The sequence below is a fragment of the Oryctolagus cuniculus genome, chromosome 19 (assembly GCF_964237555.1).
Source record: "Oryctolagus cuniculus chromosome 19, mOryCun1.1, whole genome shotgun sequence".
Classification (NCBI taxonomy): domain Eukaryota; kingdom Metazoa; phylum Chordata; class Mammalia; order Lagomorpha; family Leporidae; genus Oryctolagus; species Oryctolagus cuniculus.
In genome coordinates, this window is record NC_091450.1 from 51,736,776 (window position 1) to 51,749,945 (window position 13,170).

At 44.2% G+C, this 13,170-nt stretch overlaps 1 protein-coding gene across 4 annotated transcripts in view; it reads right to left on the bottom strand.

The window, feature by feature from the left end:
• The window catches only part of LOC103347328 (uncharacterized), a 62,606-nt gene extending 59,424 nt beyond the window's left edge, over nt 1-3,182 (bottom strand). For 2 of the 4 annotated variants that reach the window (XM_070064683.1, XM_070064686.1), the window contains exon 1: nt 1,325-2,379. The gene's annotated coding sequence lies outside the window, so the exon portion shown is untranslated. Of the gene's footprint in view, nt 1-1,324; nt 2,381-3,057 lie in introns of those variants that run through there. The other 2 variants (XM_070064682.1, XM_070064685.1) reach the window with 2 other exon arrangements.
• Nucleotides 3,183-13,170: the final 9,988 nt, after the last annotated feature.

A 13,170-nucleotide genomic window follows, 5' to 3' on the forward strand; every position in this document is an offset into this window, starting at 1 on the left:
GTAACACATGCAAAGGCATCTTTGATTTTTTTTTTTTTGACATGCAGAGTGGACAGTGAAAGAGAGAGAGAGAAAGGTCTTCCTTTTGCCATTGGTTCACCCTCCAATGGGCGCCGCAGCCGGTGCACTGCAGCTGGCACACCGCGCTGATCCGATGGCAGGAACCAGGTACTTATCCTGGTCTCCCATGGGGTGCAGGGCCCAAGTACTTGGGCCATCCTCCACTGCACTCCCGGGCCACAGCAGAGAGCTGGACTGGAAGCGGGGCAACCGGGACAGAATCCAGCACCCCGACTGGGACTAGAACCTGGTGTGCCACTGCCGCAAGGCAGAGGATTAGCCTAGTGAGCCGCAGTGCCGGCTTCTTTGATATATTTAGTAGGGAAAAACATTGAGAACATTCTTTATGATCTCTTCTTAAAATCCAAAGGGTCTAGTGAGACCCCCAAACAACAGGAAAAATTCACACCAAGACTGGGAATGGGGATAGGGGAAAATCCCAGTTTTTGCTTTCAATTGTAAAATATAATAAATGCATGTTACTCCTATAGTTTAACATCTGTTTAAAGGATTCAATTGGCAAAAAAAAAAAAAAAGAATTAAAAACAGACACAATTCCTTAGCTTTGAGGCTTGCAATCATGCCCATTAAATTCCTAGGCAAGGAACCAATATTGTGGCATACCAGGTAAAGCCAGTGCCTGTAATGCCAGCATCCCATATGTGCACTAGTTGGAGTCCTCGCTGCTCCACTTCCAATCCAGGTCTCTGCTAATGTGCCCGGGAAAGCAGCAGATTTGGCACAAGCCCTTAGGTTCCTGCACAGATTGGTGACCCATAAGAAGCTCCTAGCTCTGGTTGCAGCCATCTGAGAAGTGACCAGCAGATGGAAAATTTCTCTCTGTGTTTGTCATTCTCTCCATAGCACCTCCTTTCAAATAAATAAAATAACTCTTTTAAAAAATTAATAGGCAAGACTAAAGTAGGAAAATAACCCATTATGGAATTGGCATTTTTAGTCAAGACCATGGAAAGCTAGAAAATAAAGTTCAATAACAGTAAAACCCAGTAATTCATAAAGGAAGAGGAATTTCACAAAAACAGAATTAGTAAACCTAAGCAGTGTGTAAAAAAATAGAACACAAATAAATCAAGTATGGTAAACTACAAGATAATGACTTAATCACTTGAATATCCTTGTCTGGGTATGACAATACATAAATTGGGTATCATCTCACCTCATTTAAAAAACATCTGAACTTTTCACTCTCTTTGCTATATTGTGACATCAGAAGAAATTCATTCCCATTACACTTTGTGCTTACCTCGGCCTCTATTTGGGAGTCCCAGTTTAGACCAACTTGTGTCAGTTGCAGCCACATTTTCACCATGATCACTAAAATGCCTGCCTTCCATCCAGCTCTCAAATCCAGGCTACTTCCAGAGCTTGATTTGATTCATGTAAAAATGAGAAGGAAAAAGGTTTTAAAAGTTTGTAACCTGTTTTTTTTTTATCCACACAAATATAAAACAATTATTATACTCCACACATACAAGATGAGTTCTGCAGAACTGAAGATCTCTCTTAACCACATTTGTCATAACATTCAGAAACTTATTTTCATTTCCAACAGTCAGTGCTGGTGATGACACAGATGAAACCAATGCCCTCATATTCCTATGACCACATACAAATTGATTCAACCATCTCAGAATTCAAAATGGTAATAGGTTGCCCATAAATGTACACAATCTTGGATAAGTAAATAAGTCAGCATGTTATTCCAAATTCATGACTGAAAGATCACACCAGAAGATTTTCTGCAGAATTTCTAAATGTGAAATCTTAAGGCTGTTTTAAAGTCTATCAACAGCGAGATTATAGTTAAGTAAAATATAAACTTATTATTTTAGTAACATGATTAGAAACATATATCATGAGCTCTAAAGACTATAGATTTAGGATTCTCAACTGCCAACCAAATGCAATATCCACTCCGTATTTATTTCTTCCTTATCAGAGTGGGAAGGTATGGTATGGGAAAGTAAAGACAGGGCCGACGCAGACCTGGCGTGGACTGCAAAGACCACCGAGAAACATCCTGCCCTCCTGAGAGCCGCGGCCTGGCCGCTGCACGGCCCTGTGCCCAACTGCGCACAAGACCCCGGAGGGACTCCGCCACATCCCACCCCAGGCCGCCGTCCAGGTTTTCCGGGACCGGCGCATCACCCGCAGCAGCTGGGCCACGAGGCGCCGCGGCAAGCGGAGGACGCAGTCTCAAGCACGGGTGAATGGCCGGGCCTCCCCCGCCCCGCGCGGCGATCGCAGCCTCACACTGCAGTGTGGCCCCGCCGCTTGGGAAACGGCCGCCCTAGCGGTTGTCTGACTCCAACGGAGAGCGATCGGCCCCGCCCCCTGAGGCCCCGCCCCCTCTCCCCGCCCTGCGTCCCATCAGGTGCCCTGTGGCGGGGAGGCGGGAGCAAGTCTCTCACATCCTCTCTGCGGGGCTGCCAGGGGGCGGCACCACGTCCCTTCAGTCCGTGCTCTCAGGAAATGATGACCGATGCTGTGGATTCTCCAGCCAATCCTGGCACGCCTTGATCTATCCTACTTCCGGGCAAGATGGCGTCCAGTGGCGGGCACTTTGGAGGCTTATTTGAGCGCCTCCTAGAAAAAAAATATACAATACGGGCCAAACCTCAGGAGGGAGGACGGCTTCACTCCGTCAAGGTAAAACGATTTCAATTTCATTCATTATCCTTGGAGGCGCTAAGTGAACGGCAGCACCACGCGGCCAGCCTACAAATAGAAAGTGACGCGGCTGCTGGCAAGGCGCTCACTGTGCAGGGCCTAATGGAGCAGGTACCAGAGTGTGGCCACGGCTGTGCTGACGTCATTGTGCGGGTGTCCTCTGTGTTGACGGCAATACTTGAGCATGGTACTAAGCTCTGGAAGAATATTTGAGTGATGTTCAGAATAATTTCTACCCAGGCAACTTCTGGAAAAAATATGAACTGAAGTTACTTTGTTATGTGCTTTAGTTAGATACCTACTCACCTGAAGTGTGTTTCTTTTTTCATGCAGATAAAGTGGCAACATTTTTTGGTTTCTGTGCGTTTTGCACACCGGTTGAGCAGGATTTTTTTTTTTTACAAAACTCCATTTTAATATAAGGGCAAATGACTCTTAAGCTTCACTGTGAAATACAGATCAAAAACAAAGAAAAATATTACTTCGTGTTTTTAATATTAATAGACTTTGTTATGATTTTTTGTTATTTCTGTATATTATAAATCCAACACTAGGAACATAGTAATTCTTCCCACTCACTCTCCCCCCTTCATCCTCCTTCTCCTGTTTATTCTAAGAAAGAAAAAGAAAGGAAAAAAAGAGTGAGAAACAATCCATTTAGTAATTTAATTGTCTTTCAAGAAGAACCCAAGAATGTTTCATCTTTTGGGAGCCCTTAGACATAACGATAACTTACAGGACATAATAATATCCTCCATTTAATACACTAAAAGGAAGTGATTCTTGATAATACATTTTACTGTTAAATCTCATGATGCAACTCTTTGGGGACAGAGGTCCTGCATGAGAAGTTAATGCACAGTGACTCTTGTTATTTATTTAACAAATAGGACTCTTAGGTATGATATCAGTGATCACTCAAAGCTCTTAACATGAGTTGCCTTGCCCTTGGAAGCCTTTTGGATCCACTAGTTTGACAAGGCAGAGTATCACTATTCTGCCACCTTGGACCTCATTGGTTTAAATGATTTAGATTTTGCAAAAGTGATCCCAAGTGACTTCTAGCTTAAAACAGCATGCAGACTCACTTTTATTTTAAGAAGTACTGTAAAGTCACAGGAAGTCATTGATGTAATTTGAATGCACATCTGTCTAAGGATCACAACCCTACTTGCTGTAGTGTGCTAGATTGGGAAGTAGGTGGCAGTGAATAGGAAGTAATGAAAAGCAAAAAGGCACCGCACCCTTCCATACCTGGTCTCCTCCCAGTTGTAATCCTCTTTGTAACCAGGCCAGCAGGTAACACACAAGAATCTAGTACTATAACTGTCCTAGGAAGTTCGGTCAACCAGGGACCCTCAGTCACCATTCTCCATGTCATTTAGAGTAGGAATGTGTACAAACACCATCGTCTTGGTGATAAACTCCCTTGCCCACTGGCAGCAACTGTGCCTGGAGTTCTGGGCTGAATGCTGATTCCTTCTAGAACTTTGGAACCAGCTTCTAAGGCTGAGCATTTTGTGTTCCATGAGAAACCCATGGTTGTTCAATTCTTCCCTGTGGGTTTGTTCTGTCCTGGGAGCTTTCAGGACCTATCATTCCACTGAAATTTCCAAATATTTGAATTGTTGGTTTATGGCACAAGTGTTGGGCTGGATACTTGAAGTGCCTTTTGAAATGAAAACACACATACCTAAGTTACAATCATTCCCACCATTTTGTCCTTATCTTTCTACTTTGAGATCATGGCTTCCCTTGCAGAGGGCTGTGTCCAGGGCCCAGTTCAGCTGCCTGTCATATTCCAGAGAGGCTATTCAACTCATTTAGAGAATGTCTCCCTGCCAAGTGGGTATGAAAATCCCTGTCCCCAAGACCAGGCACTGAATCCCTCCCTGGCTTCTAGGTGGTTCCATGACAGTTGACAAAAGACTTCACAGGTGTGACAGGGGGAGGTTTTCCAGGGTTCTGCTTGTGGGCCCATTGTTATCACCTGGAAGTGATGTGGCAGGAGGGGCAGTGGAAGGGGACTGGAGCCTCAGTCCTGTAGGTACATGGGACACCATTTGCCCACACTCAGCATCAGCTGAAAACTGGAATCTCCTTGGAGCTGCCAGGCAGGTCACAACCTAGTAGATACTTGGACATGGACCTGGTTGGCTCATGGGCCTACAACCTGCAGTTCAGCTAAAGTGCATTCAGGTAGCAGCAGACAACCAACAAGTGGGTGTGAGAAGGGGATGGAAGTGCCTGGAGCAGACCCTGCAGGTACTGCACAGCAGGCATTTTGGAGTCCAGAACCTATCTGGGCTAGGAAGGACCCCATCCCCACACACACTCACACTCATTGTCCTGCCAACAAGGCCTGCTGCTTTCATTCCATCATGACAACTCTTCTCAGTTGGTGCATTAATAAAAATTAAAAACAGTATTGTAGAGAAAAAACAACTGTCAACCTAGAATATTGTACCCTATGAAACTGATTCACAAAGGTGATTTTAAGACCTTCCATAACAAATCAAAATTGAAAGAATTTGTCACCATTCAGCCTTACAATGATGCTTAAGGATGTGCTACACACAGAAGCATAGAAATATAGTCACCACTGTGAAAGAATGTGAAGGCAGAAAATCTCCCAGTAAAAGTACAAAGGAAATGCAAACAAAAAGTAGGAATATTTATAGGAAAATGATGGACAAGTAGTTACTCGTGAATAGTCACCTTGAATGTAAATGGCCTAAACGCTTCAACTAAAAGATATAGGGTGGTTGAATGGATTAAAAAGCAAGACCCATCATTTGGTGCTTACAAGAAACACATCTCACCAACAAAGATACAGATGGATGAAAATGAAAGGATGGAAAAATGTCCAAACTAACAGAAAGCAAAAAGAAGCATGGATAACCATCCTAATAGCAAACCAAATTGACTTTAACACAAAAACTGTTAAAAGAGACAAAGAAAGAAACTGTAATGATTAAGGGATTAATTCAATAGGAAGATGTGACTGGCCGGCGCCGCGGCTCACTAGGCTAATCCTCTGCCTAGCGGTGCCGGCACACCGGGTTCTAGTCCCGGTCGGGGCGCCGGATTCTGTCCCAGTTACCCCTCTTCCAGGCCAGCCCTCTGCTGTGTCCAGGGAGTGCAGTGGAGGATGGCCCAGGTGCTTGAGCCCTGCACCCCATGGGAGACCAGGAAAAGCACCTGGCTCCTGGCTCCTGCCATCGGATCAGCGCGGTGCACCAGCCGCAGTGCGCTGGCCGCAGCAGCCATTGGAGGGTGAACCAACGGCAAAAGGAAGACCTTTCTCTCTGTCTCTCTCTCTCACTGTCCACTCTGCCTGTCAAAAAATTAAAAAAATTTTAAAAATTAAAAAAAAAGATGTGACTATAATAAATATATATGCACTCAATGCCATGGCAACAGGCAATTCAAAATAAATGTGTATGGATCTAAGGGGAGACATAAACTCTAATACAATAGTAACAAGAACTTCAACACCCCACTTTCATCAGTGAACATATTAACTAGACAGAAAACTAGTCAAAAAACTTAGGAAACAAATGAAGACATCAATATAACATACCAAAAATTATAGGATATGGCATAAGCAGTGTTAAGAAGGAAGTTTATAGCATAGATCAAAAAATCAGAAGGCACCAAATAAATGAGATATCAATGCAGCTCAGAGCAACAACAAATCAAACCCAAAATGAGTAGGAGGAAATGAATATTAAAATTTAAAAATACCGATATTGAAACCAAAAAAAAATACAAAAGATCAGCAAATCAAATACTTAAGTCAGCCATTAAAAAAGGAATGAAATCCTGACATTTGCAACAAAATGGATGGAATAGATTTCATCTGCTAAGTGAGTTAACCCAAACCCACAAAGAAAAATATCTCAGGCTTTGTATTATTTGTGGAAGTTAATATACAGAGAGGAAAATAAATGTGCAGATGGGGACTGGCATTTTGGTGCAGCATGTTAAACCACTGCCTGTGACACCAGCATGCCATATTACAGCCCCAGTTCAAGTTTCACTGCTCCACTTCTGATCCAGCTTCCTGCTAATGTATGTAGGGGAGACCTGGATGGAGTTCCAGGCTCTGGCTGCAGCTTGGCCCAGCCCTAGCTGGTATGGCCATGTGGGCACTGAACCAGTAGAGAGGGAAGATGTATCTCTTGGTATGAATCTGTCACTAAATGTCACTCTGCCTTTCAAATAAATAAAAATATTTAAAATTGTGTGGATGGGGCCAGCATTGTGACATAACAAGTAAAGCTAACAAGTCCAAAGCCCATTCCATATGGCCACCAGTTTCAGTCCTGGCTGCTGCACTACTGATCAAACTCTTTGGGAATGGCCTGGAAAAGCAGTGGAAGATAGACCAAGTGCTTGAGGCCCTGCCACCCATGTAGGAGATCTGAATGAAGCTCCTGGCCCCTAGTTGGTGTAGCACAGCCACAGCAACTTCAGCCATCTGGGTAGTGAACCAGTAGGTGAAAGCACTCACTCTCTCTGCCCTTCACTCCCTCCATTCCTCCATCCATCTGTGTCTCTCCCTTGTTCAGTAACTCACTTTCAAAAAAATCCTTTTGAAAAATTGTAGAGAATCGTATTATTTGATATATAGTTATAAATATTGCTTAACTGAATTACACCCTTCCCACGCATTGATCATTGTCATGAATCCCCCATTTTGTGATATTAATAGCCCTCATTTCAAGAAAAGATGTGCATATCTATATATAAGGTGAATGAAGTCAAATGCAAAAAAAAGTTAAATCTTAAAACTAAATGTAAATTAAAATAAAAACATCTACTGCCCATCTCTGGCTGTTTCCTTGATAAACTTCTCTTTGGGGAATGCTTGTGTTTGGCCCAGCACTGACACCACTGGGACACCTACATCCAGTATCAGAGTGCCTGAGATCAAGTCTCAGCTCCACTTCCAGTTCCAGCTTCCTGCTAATATGCATCCTGGAAGGCAGCAGCTCAGGTTGTTGGGTCCTTGCCACCCACATGGACTCAGGTTGAATTCCTGGCTCCTGGCTTCAGCTTGGCCCAGCTATGGGAGTTGTACTTACTTAGAGAGTTAAACCAAGGGTGAAAATTCTCCCCATCTGCCTATTGTGTGTCCCTGTCTTTCAGATCAATGAATAAAAATAATTTGGGGCCTGGCATTGTAGTGTAGAGGGTTGAGTGGCTGCTTGTGATGCCAGCGTCCCATATGGGTGCTGATTTGTTTCCTGGCTGCAGCACCTCTGATCCAGCCCCCTACTAATGGCCTGAGAAAATCAGTGGAAGATGGCCCAAGTGCTTGGGCCCCAGATATTCTCATGAGAGACTTGGAAGAAGCTCCTGCTCCTGGCATCAGCCTGGCCATTGTTGATTGTGACAGCCATCTGGGGAGTAACCCAGTGGGTAGATCTCTCTTTCTCTTCCTCTCTCCCTTACTTTGGACTTTCAAATAGATAAATATATCATAAAAGTAAAAATTGGTTCACTGGTGCACCCCTATCCCAAAAGGATCTTCAACCTCAGGCCAGCAGAGCTGCTGATCTCCATTTATATCCTACATTTCTTCTATTTACTGGCGAGAACATAAGCATGGGTTCCTCTCCTTCCACTCCACACCAGGTCCAACAGGGCTGCTGGTTTTCACAGCCTCACCCACCCTGGGAGCACTGTAAGCTCAGGGTGGGGAGGAAAGTGACACAGCTCCAGGCCAGCACACCAGCTTCTCCCACTCTTCTTTCCTGGGTGGTCACCATTTCTTGATCAATTAGTTCTGTCTGTTTTTTCATTGGTTGGTTTGTTTTGGCTGATTCCCAGAGGCCATAAAGATTGTTGATTTTGTTTTGTTTCATAGCTATTGGACACATTGCCAGGGAAAGCCAGACATTCATACCTCCTTCAGCACTGGACACAGCCTAGGATATGGCTGGGATCAGGACCTCCCCTCCCATCTCGAGTCCCAAGAGGTGAGTCGACCCTCTTAAGTGAAGCTCTCCACTCAAAGCCAGGCCTCCCTCAGCTGGCAAGGGGAGGTCCCAAAGTTTTAGGTTTGCCTGCATGGCTGCGCAACACCATCTCAGGCAGTAAAACCCAGCGTGGTATACACATGACCTAGCAGATGGAACTCCACCATCAATGCATAGGGTGTGGTAACTGTGAGACAAAATGACACTTCACAAGGGAGCTGGCCTTTGTGGGGCTTCTGCTGAAGCTGAGCTCCCATATTGCAGCACTATTTCAAGTTCCAGCTGCTCCACTTCCCATCCAGTCTCCTACTCATGTGCCTAGGAAAACAGCAGATCCAGGCACAAGTACTTAGGCCCCTACCACCCACTAAGCAGAGCAGTAGGAGTTCCCTGCTCCAGGCTCCATCCTGGACCATACCTGATGGTTGTGGCCCTGTGGGAAGTGAACCAGAGGAAGGAAGACCTCTCTCTCATCCCCTCTTTCCCTCATTTGCATTTCCAATACATAAATCTTTGTTAAAAATTATACATCACATGGTAATTTTTGGACAAATGTGGAAACTTTATTTATAAACACAGGCAATGAGTGGGATCTGGTTCCAATGATCCAAACCCTTGCCACATAACAAGGGAGAGAAGGCCAGGTCAGGCTGAGAAATACCCAGCACTCTCCCCCCCACACCCGGGATATAGCAGGAATGCCACAGGGAGCTCCTCCATTGCCCCCCCCCAAGTCTCTGCTTCTACTGCTCTCCCCATTGCCCTGGATCCAGTGCCCCATTCCATGCCTGCCACCACCATCACACTGGGTTCCCCTTCTCCCTTCCCATTCCATGCTCAGCCCACCTCACCCTCCCTTGCCTTCTCTCACCCACCCTTGGCCCACCAGCATCCTCCCTCAGCCCACCCTGACCCTCGCTTGGCCCACCCGCACCCTCCCTTGCCCTCCCTCAGCCCACCCATGCCCTCCCTTGCCCTCCCTTGGCCCACCCTCAGCTTGTCCACACCCTCTGTTACCCTTGCCCGTGCCCATACCCCCATCCTGCCTTCTCCCTTCCCTCACCCATGTACACCACTCCCTTGCTCCCCAGGCCCTCTCCCCACCAACTGCTCTCCCTGCTCTGTCCCTGCCCTCGGCACCTGTCCCTGTGCCACTGTGCTGGCAGCAAGGCCTAATAACTGCTATGCAGGATGACATCACAGAGGTCTGGCCTGTGCCCACATTCTGTGCAGGTGATGTCATCACCCTCAGTGGGTCTGTGAGCCACATATGGAGCACACTCACTCTTGTGCACTGGGCACTCTCCATATTGGTCCACTTCCCATCCCATCATGGGGTGGCAGGTGTAGATGGGCTCTTACGGGGCTCATGACCAATGTGACCTAGTTTTAAATGAACCCCAGAGCAGGGATGAGTAAGTGTACAACATTCCTTCAAATCAATCACAGCAGAGTTGCCCCTTCTCTGCTCCTAGGTCTTCCTCAGGCTGGGTAAGAGGTCAGTGCCGTGGGCTTTACCCCACAGAAAATGATGACAAATTGATCAGACCACAATGGGACATGGACACTGACTGATGGAGTTATGAACCTTGCCCCTAATGCCTATGTGACCTCAGATCTTAGCTAAGGACATTATGCTCTCCCAATTGCCAAGGCATTTTAAACTCCTCTATTTCCTGTTTTCATATACATTGGATTAGACCCATGATGCAGTGTGTCTACAAAAGGTTCTAGGCAGATTTCCATCTCTGTGCACAGAGTCTGATGACTCTAGAAGTGTGGGCATTGGGTCCCTGGGCTTGGGGGTGTTCTTGAAGTGGGATCACATGTTGGGACCCATGCTGCCATGTCAGCCCATACAACTGCCATGGAGCTGGCAAGTTCCACACTCACTGTCCCTCTGGCCCCAGTCAGGTGTCACATAACTACGGGGCATTTCCTGGGAGCCTGTTGGAGATAAACCAGCATACAGGGATGAGGAAGAGGTGGTAGTGAACAGCAGATTTGATTCCAACCTCCTGTTCCACCTGCTCTAGACAGAAAGGAGGAGGAGGTGAGGGAGGTGGAAACAGCTCCCTGAGATCTTAGCATCCTCAAGGCTGTTCCTGTCAATTTCCTACAAAAGTAGTCAAGTTTTCTCCCTTTGTCCTTCCTAATCTCACATTTGTTATCAAATCTCCAGAGCCTAACTTACTACTTAGAACACAGTATGTTGTTGGTAAATGTTTAATGGGAGAATGGCTTAATTAATAGCTTGATCAAGAAATTCAGCAACTTGAACCATGCCGGGAGCTGGCGGCACTGCAGGGCAGTGATCGCCACTGACCCAGTCGACTCAGTAGCCTGGGTCACCCTGTGTTGCTGAGCCGCAGCCCCCCCCCATGCACACAGCTGGAGGAGCTGAGCAGGAGGCAAATGAAGATAAAACAATGTCTGCCAACCTGAAACACCTTTCCTTGGGAATTTTGGTCTTTCAGAATACTAGTTTGGTTCTAAAAGAGGAGGGACCACGTTATCTATCTTCCACAGCAGTGGTTATTGCTGAACTTTGGAAGATAATGGCCTATATTTTATTAGTTTACAAAGACAACAAATGTAGTCTAAGAGCACTGAGCTGAGTATGACAGGATGAGATTCTTAATAAACCCATGGAAACATTATATATATATATATATATATATATATGTATGTATGTATGTATGTATGTATGTATATGTATTTCACCTTTGAAACTGTGGGAAAATGTTATGGACAATTGGTGCCCAATCAGTTAGATCAATTAGATTTCCTGGTGTCACACAATACGATTGGGTGACTATTGTTCACAGAATCTATTATGTATTTTATGAGAAAATGGAAGAAAATAGCTCAGGGTTCCAACCATAAAATAGTGTCACAAGATAAATGTGCATTTGATCAGTTCAATTTGTATACGTGGATTGAAATGCCACACTGTAGCCCATAAATATTACAGCTGTTAACAAAAAAATGAAAATACCAACATTTTATTTGATGTATAAAGTTAAGAGATGTTAAAATGTTTACTATCACAACTAATATTGCAGTATTTAGAAACATTTCATTAATATTGAGACAAACATAATCTGGAAGTAATTGGTCTTACCAAGATGAGTGGAAAGGCTACCATGGTTTATTTTATTGTTGCCTTCAGTTAAGAAAAATGGAATTAGAGCAATGCAAAAATGTGAAATCAAATGATAGACTGTTTTTTAAAAATTGAGATTTTACTGGTGTTGAGAATCAATACACATTTTGATGTGTACACAATTCTTAACATACACACCAAAAATCTTAAAAAGTCATGAATTTTCATTCTTTTTAAATTTGCTATTATTTTATTTTGAAGAGAACATGTTTTTAATTTATCTTATACTTAAAGGCTTAATGTTCACAAAAACACAGTAGAGTTAGAAAGGAAGAATATATGCCAGGACAATAAAGAGTAATCAAATTTAAAAATATCAACTATAGTCATCCACAATAAATTAGCAGTTTTCAGGCTCCTCTCAGAAATGATGTACCCGGGAGTGTCTGCCCAGCTGTAATTGTCACATGTTTTAATGTTTATTTCATGCTTTGGAGAGTTATGTGATCACCACAGAATAAAATCAGCATATTTGCATTGATGAAAAGATATTTTATGCAATTCCTCATTCTCCACCAACAGAGACAACTGTTGATTTAAACTTTTCTTAAGAGATTTGCCTTTTCTTACATGTCTGTATAATTGGATTCCTACGGTAGAACAGTGTTTAGTCTTTTGATTCTGATTTCTTTTTTTTAAAGATTTATTTATTTTATTTGAAAGTCAGAGTTACACAGAGAGAGAAGGAGAGGTAGAGAGAAAGGTCTTCCATCCACTGGTTTACTCCCTAGTTGGCCACAACAGTTGTAGCTGCACTGATCCGAAGCCAGGAGCCAGGAGTTTCTTCCAGGTCTCACACGCGAGTGCAGGGGCTCAAGGACTTGGGCCTTCTTCTACTGCTTTCCTAGGCCATAGCAGAGAGCTGGATAGGAAGTGGAACAGCCAGGACTTGAACTGGCTCCCATATGGGATGCTGGCACTGCAGTCAGTGGCTTTACCTGCTATGCCATAGCATGGGCCCCTGATTCTGATTTCTTTATGTGTTTCTTTTAGTTTGTTTCTTTAGTGACATGTTTTTTCTTAACTTCATTTTTGACTGCCACATAGAGTTAATTGTGAAGATACACAACTCAATTTTTTTCCTTTCACATAGACATTTGATGTTTTCCCATTTGGCTTTCATGAATAGTGCCAGGGTGGGCCTTTGTGTTCATGTCATTTTATATTTTAGGGGCATAACTGCAAGTGGAACTGCAGATCAATAACAGTAACTTCATCTAAAACACTCTGAGAAACTACTCAACTGTTTTTCAAAGTGTCTGCACC